Genomic DNA, 17776 nt, shown 5'->3' with positions numbered 1-17776 from the left:
ATTGATTATTTTAAACTACACTATCAGTTTACATTTCACCTAATAATATCATTTATTAACTTTAATATTTTAATTTTGAAATAATATGTTTAAAATTATTTATCATATATTCATAAAATTTATAAAAAATAAAAAATAAATATTTTTAAATTTTACATATAATCATGAGCACAAGTAATAACTAATTTAACTTAATTTTTAATTATTTTAAAAAACTTAATTTTAATTAATTAATATTTTTACCCCATGCTCACAATGAAATATATATATGCGTGAGAAAAATATGTAAAAAGAAAGTTAAACTATTATATTTATTATCTAATACAAATTATACCTTACATATTTAAAAGAAGAAATAATATTTGGTATCTTTGTAGTGAAGTTTTTAGACTCTACAAAGTTAAAGCGCCTTAATAGTATGGTAAGATATTAAAAAATATATATATATATATATATATATATATATATATGACAATTTTTAAGGGATAATGACATATTTACCTCCTATACTTTAACAAAATGTTTAATGTGATATCTAAAGTTTCTAAATGTCCAATGTGCCCCATGTACTCTGTTTCCGTCTTCTAAAATGTATCTTTTTAATATTTTAATATTTAATATTATAGTTTTCTATTTTTAAAATTTAAATTTAATATTTTTATTTTAATTGCTACATGACATTTTTTTCATTGGTCAAAACATGCCACGTGGCGCTTTTTCATTGGCCAAATTGCCTAAAGGTTTTTTTTAACCGCTATTACAAAATGGACCAAAAATAGAGAAAACTGGTACTTTAGGTACCAAATTGGGACAAAAAAAAGTCTAGGTATCAAAGTGAGAAAATGAATATACTTAAGAGGCCAAATCGTGAATTAAGCACAAAATATTTAAGACTTAACTCACAAGTCGATACCTAAACTATACATTTTTCCCATATTGGTACCTAAACTATTTTTTGGTCACAGGCAATAATTTTTCTTTTAAGTTGGTAACTTTGTTATTCAAACTCTTAAGTCTATTTAAAAAAAATGTTTAACCCACAAATTGATATTTAAACTATATTTTTCTCATTTTGGCACCTAAATATTTTTTTATCACAAATAGTACCTAAATATATATATATATATATATATATATATATTGTCAAATTGATACCTCTTATAGTTTAATTAAGTTTATTAAAAAGAAAAAGTAGGAGTAGTTTGTTTTCTGTCTGGTTTCAATTTGTTTGCTAATTTAAAACCTTTTGTATAGACAATTGACTTGGGAACTAATCTTATAAAATTAACCTGATTTTGTTTATAAAAAATATAAATAATTAAAAATTATGATTTGACAAGAAAAAATATTAGTATTTAAATCAATCAAGTAAGCAATTCTTGATTTCATCAATTCGTTGGATTTTATCATATAAAATATTAAAAGTTTACAGAAATAAAAATATTTAAAAAGAAAATCAGTTGAGCTGATTTGATTTAATCCCAATCTTTAAACTAATACCCTAATTAACCGATTAAATTTGATTCTGAAAGCATTAGTATTGATGGATAAAAAAACTTTTTCCATCCTTTCAAAGCGGGTCAAATAGACAATGAACTTCGGAAAAACAATCATCATATAGAGTCAGAGAAGTGACTTTCGTGTGATGAGTGAACACAGCTGACTCGTCTACAAACTTCAAAATTAATACATATGCGGGGTCCAGAATGTTATTTTAGAGATACAGATAAACCAATATTGTGAGAGAAAATATGGCTCGGGCCACTGGAAAAGTGTGTGTGACAGGGGCCGACGGCTACCTTGGCTCTTGGGTTGTCAAGCATCTTATCTCCAACAACTACACAGTCCACGACACCGTTAGACAGCCTGGTTCTTGTTACAGTACTGACTCATCATCTACTTCTCTTCTTGGGACTTCTCACATCTTTTTAATTTCATTGCTTTCGTAGGGAATGCCAAATATGCCCATTTGAATCAACTTGAGAGAGCACCCCACAACCTTCAACTCTTCAAGGCTAATGTTCTAGATTACGATTCTCTTTGTTCTGCCATTGCAGGCTGCATCGATGTCTTCCATGTTGCCTCTCCCGTTCTTTCTACCATCGTTCCTAATCCCCAGGCATGACAAACCCTACCCTCAATTTCTTCATTAACTAAGTCAAAGGGCCCCGACTTATATCCAGAACTAGAGCTGTGGGTTTTTTACTAATATAATTTAAAAAAAATAAGAAAATACTGAAATGGTATAGGGCAAAAAATATTGACAAAAATGGTATGGACCAGGGTGGTGCCGCCTATAGTAGTGGCATGACCACCTTGGGTCCCACCATTTTCTGTTAAAAAGAAAAAAATAGTTAAAAATGAAAAAAATTAAAAAGCTGAAAAAAAAGGATTGTATGGGTCTCAGAGGCGGCACCGGTTGTGCCTCTGGCAGAGGCGACACGGCCCCATTATAAAATCTAGTTTTGGAAGCCAGAAGAAGCAGCAACTCGGAAAGCAAAAAGCACTAAAATAGCCATTGCGATGCCTGCAATTTCAAAATAAATTTCGGTTATTAATAAAATAAATTTTATATATTGCTTTTAATTAAAAAATAGCAAACAATTTTTTCGACAACATATTTTTGCTATACTACATTAAAAAATAAAAATATCCAACTCAAATACAAATATTTTTATTATAATTTAAAATATTTAATAAGTAAAATATTTTGGTTTAAAATATAATATTTTGGTTCAATATATTTTAATTTAATTTAATTTTATTTAATAATAATTTCAGTGATGCAATAATAATTAAAAACACATGATCAGTTGTTCAATATTATTTTAAAATATATTATAATATGTAATTAATTAAATTCATTGGGAAATAAAAAATTTCGTATTTTTAAAGTTTTTAAAATTTTCGGATTTTATTTTTAAAATATACTATTTTCATATTTTATTTTTTATATTATTTTAGTACATAATGTTTCAAATGTATTATTTTAGTTTTTTTATATTAATTTAGTAAATAACCCTAATTTTGTCCCTTTGTTTGTATTTTTAAAATTTTGAATCTTATTTTTAAAATATATTATTTTCCTATTTTATTCTTTTTATATTATTTTAGTACATAATATTTCAAATGTATTATTTTAGTATTTTTTATATTAATTTAGTAAATAACCCTAATTTTATCCTTTTATTTGTATTTTTAAAATTTTCGGATCTAGATTTTATAATGGGCGGTACTGTCTCGGCCAGAGGCACAACCAATGCCGCATCTGCCAGAGACACAACCAGTGCCGCCTCTTGGACCCACACAATCTCTTTTTTTTAGCTTTTTTGTTTTTTTTTTCTGTTTTTAACTACTTTTTTCCTTTTTAACAGAAAATAGTGGGACACAATATGATCATGCCACTGGCATAGACGGCACCACCCTGATCAATACCATTTTCATCAATATTTTTTGTTCTATACCATTTTAATATTGTTTTATTTTTTAAACTATATTAGAAAAACACCCTAGAGCTGTCCTTTTTTTTTTTTGGGGGATGATCTTTTCCGATTAGTTTTTGGTTTTACCAAATCTAGCCTAGCCTAGCCTAGCCTAGCCTTTGTCAATCACCCTAAAGCAGAGCGCCTACGATGGCAAGGCCCCCTTGGGAGTTGGGTTAGTTAATCCATCTGGCTCTGGACCTAAGAGGAAAATAAGTCAGCTAGATGGAATACGCTTATTGCCCTTACAATAGTATACACACTTGGAAAGGAACTATTCCTACTTCCTCTTCAACACAGCATCTAAGGGACCTAAACCGGACTCTGTCCTTCGCTAGCTATAGTTTCATTTCTTCCTCAATCCTCGTTCGTCACCCAGTAATATGATATATACGTATATATATGTATGTATGTATTTACTTCTTTTCTTTTACAGGAGGAGGTGATTGAACCGGCTGTAAAGGGCACACTTAATGTGCTTAAAGCATGTGTTGAATCCAATGTTAAACGAGTTGTTGTTGTGTCTGCTGTTTCCTTGAACACTAGGTGGCCGGTGGGTCAGATCAAGGATGAGGCTTGCCGGTCTGACAAGGAATACTGCGCAGCAACAAAGGTATATGACTCACTGCAAAGATTCTAAATTCCCTAATATCCTTTTTCATTGTTAATAAGCAAATTGCTTTGTTTAATTGTTTGTGCCAGAATTGGTATTGCCTTTCAAAGACAGAAGCAGAGATTGACGCTTTTGAGTTTGCAAAAAGGTCTGGACTTGACGTTATTACTGTTTGTCCTACTCTCAATGGGGGCCACTTCTGCAGTCCACCATCAATGCTAGTAGCAAGGTTCTCTTTAATCTTTTAAAAGGTGGTCTCAACTCCTACATATGCTTGTTCAAGTTTCGTGCTCCATAAGCTACCAAGATTTAGATAAAATATTAAATTTAAGAAATAAATTTAGGTAATAAGATTAGACTTATTTAAAACATAGATAAAATTTAGGCTTAAACATTTAAAATTTAAGTATGACTCGACTCGATTCTTTTTAAGTCTATGATATTTTATATTATGTTAATTTTTATATTATATAATTTAAAATACATTAAAAATTAAACCTATACAAAATATATAATACTATTGTAATGTAAATATTAAAATAATATTAAAATGACTATATAAAAATTTTAATAAATAAAAAATATATAAAATCATTAAAGATTAACATAATGTAATATAATTTTTTTTTAAAAAGATTAAAAAATAATATTGACGGACTTAAAATGAGCTTGAGTTAATCTATTGCAAATATGGATGGGTTTGAATAAAATTTTAAACTTATATTTCAGGCTGAGCTGGACTTAGAAAAATATAAAATATGTTAATATTATGCTTAATCTCGGCCTGAACCCGACTTGACCCGGCCCATCAACACTTTTATTCTAACTAAGCGAACCATAAAACTAGTTGCTCGGCTTTGTGCAACGGCTTTGCATGAGCTTAATGTCAATGATACTTCTTAAGGTTTTAGATTCAAGCAATTCATAACCTCGAAATATGTTCTATGAAATTACTTGATATTCTGGATTGTTACTCTGCTACTTCTTTAGCCATAGATTCATTAAGCCCTTGTGGCCTTGCAATTTATAAATTAGTGTCTTGGAGCTTAATTTACTTGGCTTATCAGATTTTAATCTTAAATTTGTGGTGCTGGATTGGAGTCCATTGTTGCTGGAGCTAGGGCATTATTCTAGTTTTCTTGTCTTCCAACCATGGTCTTTCAATAGACATTACGAGGAAAATATGGTTTAAAGTGAAACACATGATATCTTTTCTTGTGACATTCTTTTTCTATTATGAATCTGTTTGGTTTACACTACTGCAATGCGTTGATGTGCAGAGGGATAGGACTCTCTGGAAAACAAACTTCAAAAGATAGTTGATGTGCGCGATATAGCTCAGGCACTGCTTCTGGTATATGAGAAGCCAGAGGCTGAAGGCACATGATCTTGTTGACAAGTTGAGAAGTATGTTTCCTCAATACAATTATCCTAAAAGGTACATCTCTTGCTGCAGCAGAATATGTAGCATCTTCTAGTCTAACGCTTTAGGAATTTGTATGTTACTTCATCATCATTATTATACATGGCTTGGGATTTTTCATGTATGATTTTCTTCTTTGTGATCCTCAATCACTTGTGCAATGGCAGCTTTAGTGAGGGAGGGGAGGAAGATACGATTAGTTCAGAGAAATTACAAAGGCTGGGTTGGAGTTATCGGCGATTGGAAGAAACTCTTGTGGATTCCATTGAGAGCTATAAGAAGGCTGGAATCTTGGATTAGTATATAAAACAGCCTTTTGGTTGTGATTTTAATTTCTGTTCACTATGTGCTCTAGTTTCCTCCTGGTCGCATGAGAGTCCCCACTTTTTGTGTTCAACGGTTTCCAAATAATAATGTCATACAACTTGCATTTCTTTCATGCTAAACATAGCGACTATCTAAATAAACCGAGAGATGTTTACATGTTTATGAATATAAGTATTTTTATTTTCGAAAGGTTGAAGAAAACAGAAGAAGTTGGGTTGGATAATGTTTTGTGAATGAACAAAAACCATAAAATCTTCACATTCTATCAACTGTGGTTTAGACCAGTGTGCAGCTTTTGGTTTGATAATGTATTATTGGAATTGAACATTTCTTAGTCGCCAAGATATTGAAACACTAATAATAGTAATTTATCAAAATTTCATGCCTCATCATCTAAATTGTCTATCCGTATCGTTTAATATGCAAATGACCAATATATTACGTCGTAAGGACTAAGGATCTGCTCATAGTCGGAAAGTTCAAAATTATTTCCCAGATTCTTTTCTTTTCATATAATATTTTGAGTTAAAATGCATTGGTGAGTATTGAAATTTATAGCTTTATTTTATTTTGATTAATTTTTATCATTATACTATGATTAAATTTGACACTAATAATTATTATGTGATTGAATTTATTACAAAATTTTAAATTTTATTGACTTTTGCCACTAATTTTAATTTTTAATAAAATGTGGGTATTGAAATTTATAACTTTATTTTATTTTGATTAATTTTTGTCATTATACTATGATTGAATTTGACACTAATAATTATTATGTGATTGAATTTATTACAACTTTATTGACTTTTGCCACTAATCTTGATTTTTAATAAAATTTTACCAATTAATATTGATTTTGATGATTTAAAAATAAAATTTCACAAGAAAATATTATTTCAAATATTTTATTTTAATAATTAATAATAAATTAATAAAATATTAAAAGATAATACATCAACATAGAATTTTTAATTAATAAAAGAAAGACCTGAAAAATAAAAAATAAAAAAGATTAAGTTTACTTTTTTTGTAAATAATTTTTTATTAATTGTTGATATTATATTAAATTATTATTTTTAAATATTAAATTATAATATTATTTTTTATTAACTTTGTCTTCAAAATATTTTTAAATTTAAATTGAATAGTAAAATTCAATCAAAATCAAATTTTAATGGAAAAATTTATCAAACAAAAGTAAAGTGGAAAATTTCAACATAAAGTGAAAGTATAGTGGTAGGAGTAGTTTGAATGGAATTATACGTGTTACAATTGGAGTATGATTGAAATAGCATATGTTATATGATAGATTGTTATGTTCTGTATGGTTATACTATTGTTCATCGGGCTAATCGATTAATGCAAAAAGGGAAATGACTTAATGATGATATATACTTTTTTTGGAAAATTTTACTTGATATACGACAGATGTAAATGAAATGCAATTGAGGAGTTCGATTGAATAACACTGAAAGAGATTGATATGTACAGTTTGAAATGTTTGTGACTCGGTTATTTGACATATTCACCTTGTTATTATGAAATGTGGTAACGGGAAATTATATTTATGTATCTAATTTGATATGTTAATTTTGTATTGAGGAGAGTTTATTGTTTTAAACTTATAAATTTACTAAGCATATAGAATGCTTACTCTATTTTGATTTTTTGTTTCTGTAGTGGTCATTTTGCGAAACACATCAATCAGATCTCCTTGGAGCTCAAACTATCTGACTTCTAACTCGGTATATTTTTAACGTACTAGACTCGGTTATGTGGCATGTATATAAGGGATGTATTGTATTTATGGTCAATTTGAAAGCTTACAAGTTGAACCACATTTGATGCCTAGTTTTGAAACTTGCAAATATTGCTTATAAGTGTGTATAAACGGGTAATGATAAATGTGGCTTGTTTGTGCTAATGTGATGAAAATGGCATTAGGGATTTGGTATGAAAGCATGATGGCAATGTTGTAGGTTAAGCTTGAATGGTATAAGTAGTTGAATGGCTTGTAATGATTCATGTTACCTTGATTTGATTTTGGTGACAATGTGGCATATTAGTTAGATGTTTAGGAGAATGTTATATGTTATGTTTTGGCTTGGTTTTGAGATGATTTTTGCAGGTTTTAAGTTTGCAGAATGCATGCTTTAAGGTTTTGGAATGGTTGGTTTGAACAAGCATCAAAAGTGACCTATTTTGCACCACACGACCGTGTGACAAACACGACCTGGTGGCACGGCCATGTGCTTTTTGGTAAAAAGAAAACATTAGGGCGACACGATTTTCAATCGTTACATAGCTTAGGCACACGGCCTTGTGTCTCATGTTTTGTAAAAATGTTTTTATCTTTTGAAAATCTTGTAGTTTGATCCTTGCTTGTTTTTAAGTCGTCTTTAGAGCTTACATGATCTCGTATAAGACTCGAGAAAGGTTTTGCATTATATTAAATGATTGATTTGATTAAAGTTATTAAATTTTGACTGGCCAGTAACTGTTTTGTTTTGTACTGTAGCATTCTGTAACTCGACCACGGCAATAAGGACGGGCGAGGGTGTTACAATGGAGGTTTCAAAAATGCAAGCCACCAAACTTCTTTGGCACATAGAATTTATCCCAGGATACCTAATAAAGATTCCGACAATCATTGTTATTCGACCCCACCAAAAAGAATATTTATCATTTTTTGTAACACCCTAAATTTTTGGGTTAGAAGTTTTAAGGTACGTGTTTAGGGTCAGTGCGTAGCTCGAGCAATTATGCGTGTTTTCGTGTTTTAGTGTCAAAATAGGCCTGCTGGTCTGGTAGTTAGTTGTGTGTTAGTGTACCTTTGGATTTTGGGTTTGAATCTTTATGGGCATTTTGAAGAGTTGTTTTATTTTTGTTTTAAAAGTTTAAATATTTATTTTTATTTTTTTAATTATTTTTACATTTTATTTTTTTATTTGAGAAAAATGAGAGGTTTCCACGTTCTTTTCCCTTTGGTAAGTTTCCCTTTTTTTTCCTCTTTCAATTTTTGGATTTCTCAAGTTTAGGGTTTTGATTTTGAAACTTGTTTAGAAGGTCTTCGTTTTGGGTATTCAAAACCGCTTACTCAGGTGTGTGTTCGAAACCTTTCTGTTCCTTTAACGTATTATTGCTTGGGTTCTATGATTTTTGACAAATTTTGTGTGTTTCCGTAAATTATTTGATAGAGGTGTTATTTTGGGTTGAGATGGTGTTGAATCATAAAACAATATGCGATTTCTGGTATACTTTTAAGTTTAGGCAACTGGGAGAAATGGTTTGATGGTGAATTGCGTAGGTTACAGCCAATTTCAATGTGGTTTAGTGACCACACGGGCGTGTGCCTCACATGGATGGTTCACATGGCTGTGTGTATTTGGGGATTAGGGTTTTCGGCCAAATTTTGGTACCACACGATTGTGTGACTAATTTTGGGGATTTTAGTCTATTTTTTACACAAGCGTGTGTTCTAGATACACGGTCGTGTCTCATGGGCACACAGGCATGTGAGACTTCCATACGGCTGTGTCTGTCCTACACCTTATTTTAGCACAAATGGATAAAAAGTTACACGGGCTGTCCACATGGGCTGTCCACACGGCCATGTTCTTGGGTCACATAGGCGTGTGTCATAGTCACACAATCGTGTGTCTCCTCTCACACGGGCGTATGCCTCTTTTACACGGGTGTCTGCATCCTTCACATGAGCATGTTGACCCCTACACTGTAACATTCTGAAATAGGGCCTAAATGGAACAGTGGTTGCGAAACCACAAATCCAGGGTAGAAAAATTTATTTTATTATTATTTTGAGGTTCATGGTATGATTACATGATTGTGCAAAAATTTCGTGATAAAATTCTATGCATAAAGTGCTTAAGTTGAGGTTAGGGACTAAATCGAATAATTTGCAAAACTTGCATTCTAAAAGTTTTTAGTATGAAATTGTTTTGGAATATTAATTAGGAGATCTTAAATGGTAATTTGACCAATTTTAAGTCCATGGAAAAAATTAGGACATGGAAGGAATTTTTGAAAGTTTAGTAATGAGGGACATTTTGGTCATTTGGTTATTAACATTAATAAAAAGGTAAAAAGATGACAAAATTGTATCATCTTCTTCAAGTTACCAGCCGAACCTTACCTCTCACCATAGATGGGGTTTCTTCAACTTTCAAGCTTCATAGTATGTGATTCCAAGCCCCGTTTTTAATGATCTTTACGTTTTTGAAGTCCCGGTAGCTCGATAAAGCTTATGCTAGCAATAATTTAAGTTAGGAATCAAATTTGGAAAAATACCCATAGGAGAAATTTGTGTATTTTGATGTTTTATGATGGAATATAAGGTTTTAAATTATGTTAGACAACTTGTGCTACTTGGTTTTAAGTGAAAACGAGTAAAAAGGCTTAATCAGTAAAAATACCTAATAGTCATAAGTACATGTTAGTGTGTGAATTTGATGTTGTCATAGAAGGGAAAAATGATCATCATGTCATAAAACATAAGAAAATAGGATGAATTTTAATTTACGAGCCTTGGGGCAAAAGTAAAAATATGTGAAAGTTTAGGGGCAAAAATGTAATTTTTCCAAAGTTTGAGTAAAGGGCTGTTTTGATAAATGTTGATATTAAATAAGCTAAATTTGCTATTATAGATCAAGAAGAGTGAAATTCGGGAGTAGATCGAGGAAAAGAAAAAGTAAAGGACTAAATTGTAAAGTTTAGTCACATTTTGTATCGAGGTAAGTTTACAGTAAATAAATGCAATATTCTTTTATTTTACATTATTATTGTCAATTTCCAGCATTTATATATTTATGTTATAAAAATATTTAAAGTCGAATTTAAGGTGAAGTGACAGAGGAAAAGTGTTAGAAAGCCCCGGTTGAACCCTATGAATGTTAGGATATTAGGGTTGACAGGATAGAACAGAAATGAGCCATGTAAGTCCATATTAGAAATATGGCTTTAGAGACAGGATTGAGCCATGTAAGTCCATATAATATATGGCATTGGAGACAGAATAATTCATGTAAGTCCATGTCAAAGACATGGCATTGGCGAGATATTGATGAGCAGGAGCGACCCTAGTATCCTTAGTATTCCAAGTGGTTCAACGGGTCAGGATACGAGTTAAATTACAGTGAATTAACAGCAAAGGAAAAGTAGATTATATTTATGAAAAGGAAAGGTCGGGTAAGAAAGAAGGTAAGGAATAAAGAAGAAGATAGAAATTGAGAAGTAAAGAAATTTATGATGTTAGATGATATTATGCATAATTATCCATTATGTTGAATGTTGTGATTTATTTGCTTGTAAGCTTACTAAGCCTAGTGTTTAATCTTTTATTTTCTTCTTCTTATAGTACTTATCTAGCCACTCGGGGATCGAAGGAAGCGTCGGAGGCCGATCACACTATCAAAGAAATAACTCGGTATAATTAGGCGTTTTGTATTGTGTATGGCATGTATAGAAACTTAGCTACTTTTGGTATAATATGAACAATGAATGATGTGTAAATACTTGCTAGTGATTAGCTAATAAAATGGCCGATGATATTCATGTTTATTAATATGTATCCTTTGAATGGTGATTATCACATGAAAATTATGAAAATGTGAAAGTAACCTAAAAGCAGATTCAAGTAATGAAATGACGTAAATTTGAAAAATCACTAAAATTGTAGAAACATAGTTTGAAGATGAATAATATATAAAATTAAAGTTTATTATGTCTATTTTCTTATGGAATAAGCAAAACAGTAAAGGTATTATATTCTATGAGATATCGAGTTTTAGTGAAACAGGTCGAGGCGATTTCGGATCCCTGTTTCAACTTTTGAAATTCACCATAAATTGTACAAAACTAATTATAAGGTGTACTTTATATGGTTATAATCTAAGAGAAACAAATTTCTTAGTGATATGAATTTTTTACAGGAAGAAACATGGTTCGTAGTAAGAAGAGGTTAGTGCAGTCGAGTTTTGAAACAGGGTAAACTTTAACTAATAAACTATACTAATTGGCCAAGTCAATCTATGAAAAAAAATAGTAGATAGATATATGAGTCTAGTTTCAGGAAAAATTTACGGATCTTAATTTCGAGTTTGAACTCAAGATATGAATTTTAGGCGACTCTGACGAGAATGGCAAGACATTCGAAAAGCTTAAATAAACAATTTAAAACTATTTAAGTGATAGATTAAGTTTAGTAATGCCTCGTGCTCGATTCTGGCAATAGTCTCGGGTAAGGAGTGTTACATTGATTGGTATCAGAGTAGGTTTAGTCGGTTCTCGGAACAGTTAGTGTGAGAAAAAGTCTAGCTATACATGCCATACTTGTATTTTGATAGTGTGACGACTCTGACGATTTTTTAAATATTTTGTTTTATAGTAATGGATCCCAAGGCTGGTGATGATGATGTAGAAAGTAATGCACTGCTTCCACGAAGGGCGGCGCCATCTGAGAATAGGCCAGTAATAGTTGATCAGGGAGGAGTGACTCGAGAAGCTCTCTTCCGAGCTTTGAATGATTTGTTTGCCGAGTTCGTTCGTACGAATCCTGCAGTTAGACCTCTACCCCCTCATGATTCTCAGGCTACCCATGTAGCTCAAGCTTCCCCAGTCACAGGTACAGTGGTAAAAGAAAAGCCACCAGTTGATGGAATCAGGAAACAAGGGATAGAAGAGTTCCGAGCAACAAAAGATGATGATGCAGAAAGAGCAGAATTTTGGTTAGAAAATACTATCAGAGTCTTTGACGAATTATCTTGTACACCCGAGGAATGTATGAAATGTGTAGTATCACTTCTTAGAGACTCAGCCTACTACTGGTGGAAGACACTTGTATCAGTTGTACCGAAAGAGAGGGTCACTTGGGATTTCTTTCAGGAAGAATTTCGTAAAAAGTACATCAGTCAGAGGTTTATTGACCAGAAGAGAAAGGAATTCCTGGAATTGAAACAAGGCAATATGACGGTGACTGATTATGAGCGTGAATTTGTCAGGCTCAGTAAATATGCTCAAGAATGTGTGTCCACAGAGGCTATCATGTGTAAAAGGTTTGAGGATGGGTTAAATGATGATATCCGACTGTCAGTGGGTGTCCTAGAAATAAAAGAGTTCGTTATTTTAGTTGAGAGAGCCTGTAAGGCAGAGGAGCTATTAAAAAGAAAAGGCAAAGTTGAGACAGAGACACAAGATACAAAGAAGAGACAGATGAGCAAATCATTTCAGGCTACATCCAAGAGGCCCAAAGAGTTTTCTACCAGATCTAGCTTTTCGGCAGGGCAATCTAGTCAGAATAGAGGTAGCAGATTTAAGGATCCGAAGGCTCAGACCACCTCGACTACGAGTGTAGGTAATGTCAGACAGGGTAGATCAGGGTGTCTACGGTGTGGTAGACTTTATTATGGTCCTTGTCGGGCAGGCGAAAATGTTTGCTATAAATGTGGTGCTCCAGATCATTTTGTACGAGAATGTCCAGAAGTGGCTAGCCGAGAGGTAACACAGAGTGCTAGATCCGAAAATGCTCCTACTAGAGGCAGATCACCGAGGCAACCGGGAGTATGAGCAAATGTGAGGTACCTCTAGAGATTCGGTGTGAGACCGGATGTTAGAGCCCTGCAAGGACTTATGCTATTCGTGCACGCCGAAGAGGCATCCTCCCCGATGTGATTACGGTACATTTTCTCTACATGATATTAATGTCATTGCTCGATTGATCCGGTTCGACTCATTCTTATGTTCGTATGAAATTGATGCCTAGTATAAGTATGCCTATAGAATCTACAGAATTTGTGATTAAAGTATCGAATCCATTAGGCAAGCATGTATTAGTAGATAAAGTATGTAGAAATTGTCCTTTAATGATTAGAGGCTACTATTTTCCGGCCAATCTCATGCTATTGCCATTTGATGAGTTTGATGTGATTCTTGGTATGGATTGGTTGACTACACATGATGTGATAGTGAATTGTAGAAAGAAATTCATTGAGTTGAAGTGTGAAAATAGTGAAATTCTTCGGGTTAATTCAGAAGAGTCAGATAGTTCATTTCCCATAATTTCTGTTATGTCTGCTTAGAAATACTTGAGAAAAGGGTATGAAGCTTATCTTACTTTTGTGTTGAACACTAAAGATCCAGAATTGAAAATTGAATCAGTGCCTGTGGTATGTGAGTTTCCCGATGTGTTTCCGGAAGAACTACTAGGTTTGCCTCCTGTTAGAGAAGTTGAGTTTGGTATTGAGTTGATTCCAGGTACCACGCCCATTTCTATTGCTCCTTATAGAATGGATCTATTGGAATTGAAAGAATTGAAAGCTCGATTGCGAGAATTAACAGATAAAGGCTTTGTAAGACCCAGAGTTCACCATGGGTGCACCAGTGCTATTTGTGAAAAAAAAGACGGATCGATGAGATTGTGCATAGATTATCGGCAACTTAACAAGGTAACGAAGAAAGAACAAGTATCCATTGCCTAGAATTGATGATTTGTTTGATCAATTGAAGGAGCTCTTGTGTTTTCCAAGATAGATTTGAGATCCGTATACTATCGATTCTTGAGTTAAAGAGTCGATGTCTCAAGATCGCTTCCGGACTAGGTATGGTCATTATGAGTTCCTTGTGATGCCATTTGGCTTGACTAATGCTCCTGCCATTTTCATGGACTTAATGAACCGAATTTTTAGACCATACTTAGATAAGTTTGTAGTTGTATTCATTGATGATATTTTGATTTATTCTCATGATGAGACCGAGCATGCGAGCATTTGAGAACGCTTTTACAAATTCGAGAGATAATCGGTTGTATGCCAAGTTCAAAAAAAGTGAGTTCGTTACGAAGTTGGTTTTCTTGGACATATTGTCTCGTGAAGGTATTAAGGTTGATCTGAGTAAGATTTCAGCCATTGTTGATTGGAAGCCTCCTAGAAATGTATTAGAAGTTAGAAGTTTTCTTGGTCTTGCGGATATTATAGACGATTTGTGGAGGATTTTCCATGATAGCTACCCGCTGACGAGACTATTACGGAAGGATGTTAAGTTTGAATGGATGAGAAGTGCCAACAAAGTTTTGACAAGTTAAAGGCATTATTGACGGAAGCTCCTATCTTAGTACAAGTAGGAACCGGTAAAAATTTGTGATTCTGATGATGCATCCTTGAATGGGCTCGGTTGTGTACTCATGCAGGAAGGAAAGGTAATTGCTTATGCCTCAAGACAATTGAAGCCACATGAGAAAAATTATCCGACACATGATTTAGAGCTAGCTGCTATTGTATTTGCATTGAAGATTTGGATACATTATTTGTATGGTGAAAAGTGTCGGATATTTACCGATCATAAAAGCTTGAAATACTTGATGACTTAAAAAGATTTGAATTTGAGGCAAAGAAGATGGTTGGAATTGCTTAAAGATTATGCGTTAGTGATTGATTATCGCCCAGGTAAGGAAAATGTAATTGCTGACGCTTTAAGCAGGAAACTTTTATTTACATTGCGAGCTTTGAATACCAATTTAGCGATGTTAGATGATGGTTCTATTTTAGCTGAATTTAGAGCTAAACCGGTATTTCTTGAAGAGATTTGTGAAGCTCAGAAAGATGATAATGAGTTACAAGCTAAAAGAGTTCAATGTGAGTCAGGCATAGAATCAGATTTCTGGATTGGTTCTGATGGTTGTTTGATGTTTAGAGACAGAATTTGTGTACCAAAGAATGATGAGCTTATTCGGAAGATTTTACAGGAAGCACATAGCAGTTCTTTATCTATTCATCCAGGCAGTACAAAAATGTATAATGATTTGAAGAAATTGTATTGGTGGGTAGGAATGAAAAGAGATATTTCAGAGTTTGTTTCTAGATGTTTGATTTGTCAATAGGTAAAGGCCGAACATCAGGTACCCTTAGGATTATTACAACCTATGCTAGTTCCGGAATGGAAATGGGACAGAGTTACTATGGATTTTGTGACAGGGTTGCCGTTAACACTAAAAAAGAAAGATGCAGTATGGGTTGTGATTGATAAACTAACAAAGTCGGCTCATTTTGTCCCAATCCGTATGGATTATTCACTTGACAAGTTGGCCGAGTTATACATTTCAGAGATAGTTAGACTACATGGAGTGCCATTATCGATCATTTCAGACAGAGATCCAAGATTTACTTCACGGTTCTGAAAGAAGTTACAAGAGGCTTTAGGTACGAAGTTGAGTTTTAGTACGACTTTTCACCCCCAGACCGATGGTCAGTCAGAGAGAGTTATTCAGGTACTTGAAGATATGCTTAGATGTTGTGTATTAGAATTTCAAGGTAGTTGGGAAAAATACTTACCATTAGTAGAGTTTGCCTACAATAATAGTTATCAGTCAAGTTTGAAGATGGCACCTTATGAAGCTTTGTATGGACGTAAATGCTGATTGAGAAAGCCAGATTTACGGGGTTGATCTAGTTAAAGAAACAGAAGAAAAAGTGAAAGTTATCAGAAATTGTTTAAAAGCAGCTTCAGACAGGCAGAAGTCGTATGCAGATTTAAAAAGAAAAGAGATCGAATATCAAGTTGGTGACAAAGTTTTTTTTAAAGTATCCCCGTGGAAGAAAGTTCTCAAATTTGGCAAGAAAGGTAAACAAAGTCCACGTTTTATTGGACCGTTTGAAGTGATTGAGACAGTCGGACCATTAGCATATCGGTTAGCTTTGCCGATTGAGTTAGAGAAGATTCATAATGTATTTCATGTTTCTATGCTACGTCGTTATCGTTCAGATCCGTCACATGTGATTTCTCGACGAGAGGTTGAGATTCACCGGACATGATTTACGGTGAAGAACCCAGTAAAGATTCTAGCTCGAGAGGTAAAGCAAGTAAGGAACAAAAGTATTGTACTTGTGAAAGTACTATGGAATAGACATGGGGTAGACGAGGCTACATGGGAACCCGAAGAGGCTATGCAAAAACAGTACCCATATCTCTTCACAGGTAAGATTTTCGGGACGAAAATCTCTAAAGGGGGGAGAAATGTAACATTCCGAAATAGGGCCTAAACGGAACAGTGGTTGCAAAACCACAAATTCGGGGTAGAAAAATTTATTTTATTATTATTTTGAGGTTCATGGTATGATTACATGATTGTGCTAAAATTTCGTGATAAAATTCTATGCATAAAGTGCTTAAGTTGAGGTTAGGGACTAAATCGAATAATTTGCAAAACTTGCATTCTAGAAGTTTTTAGTATGAAATTGTTTTGGAATATTAATTAGGAGATCTTAAATGGTAATTTGACCAATTTTAAGTTCATGGACAAAATTAGGACATGGAAGGAATTTTTGAAAGTTTAGTAAGGAGGGGCATTTTGGTCATTTGGTTATTAACAATAATAAAAAGGTAAAAAGATGACAAAATTGTATCATCTTCTTCAAGTTACCAGCTGAACCTTACCTCTCTCCATAGCTGGGGTTTCTTCAACTTTCAAGCTTCATAGTAAGTGATTCCAAGCCCGCTTTTAATGATCTTTACGTTTTGAAGTCCGTAGCTCGATAAAGCTTATGCTAGCAATAATTTAAGTTAGGAATCAAATTTGGAAAAATACCCATAGGAGAAATTTGTGTATTTTGATATTTTATGATGGAATATGAGGTTTTAAATTATGTTAGACAACTTGTGCTACTTGGTTTTAAGTGAAAACGAGTAAAAAGGCTTAATCGGTAAAAATACCTAATAGTAATAAGTACATGTTAGTGTGTGAATTTGATGTTGTCATAGAAGGGAAAAATGATCAGCATGTCATAGAACATAAGAAAATAGGATGAAGTTTAATTTACGAGCCTTGGGGAAAAAGTGCAAATATGTGAAAGTTTAGGGGTAAAAATGTAATTTTTCCAAAGTTTGAGTAAAGGGCTGTTTTGATAAATGTTGATATTAAAT

The 17776-nt window shown here is 32.9% G+C and overlaps 1 pseudogene; it reads left to right on the top strand.

The window, feature by feature from the left end:
- The first annotated feature begins 1751 nt into the window (after positions 1 to 1751).
- Positions 1752 to 6054, top strand: LOC108452651 (cinnamoyl-CoA reductase 1-like; annotated as a pseudogene).
- The last annotated feature ends 11722 nt before the right edge of the window (positions 6055 to 17776 follow it).

Source organism: Gossypium arboreum, chromosome 5, assembly GCF_025698485.1.
Source record: "Gossypium arboreum isolate Shixiya-1 chromosome 5, ASM2569848v2, whole genome shotgun sequence".
Taxonomy (NCBI): domain Eukaryota; kingdom Viridiplantae; phylum Streptophyta; class Magnoliopsida; order Malvales; family Malvaceae; genus Gossypium; species Gossypium arboreum.
Note: the sequence above shows the minus strand (reverse complement) of the source record. Positions and strands in the feature narration are given on the sequence as shown.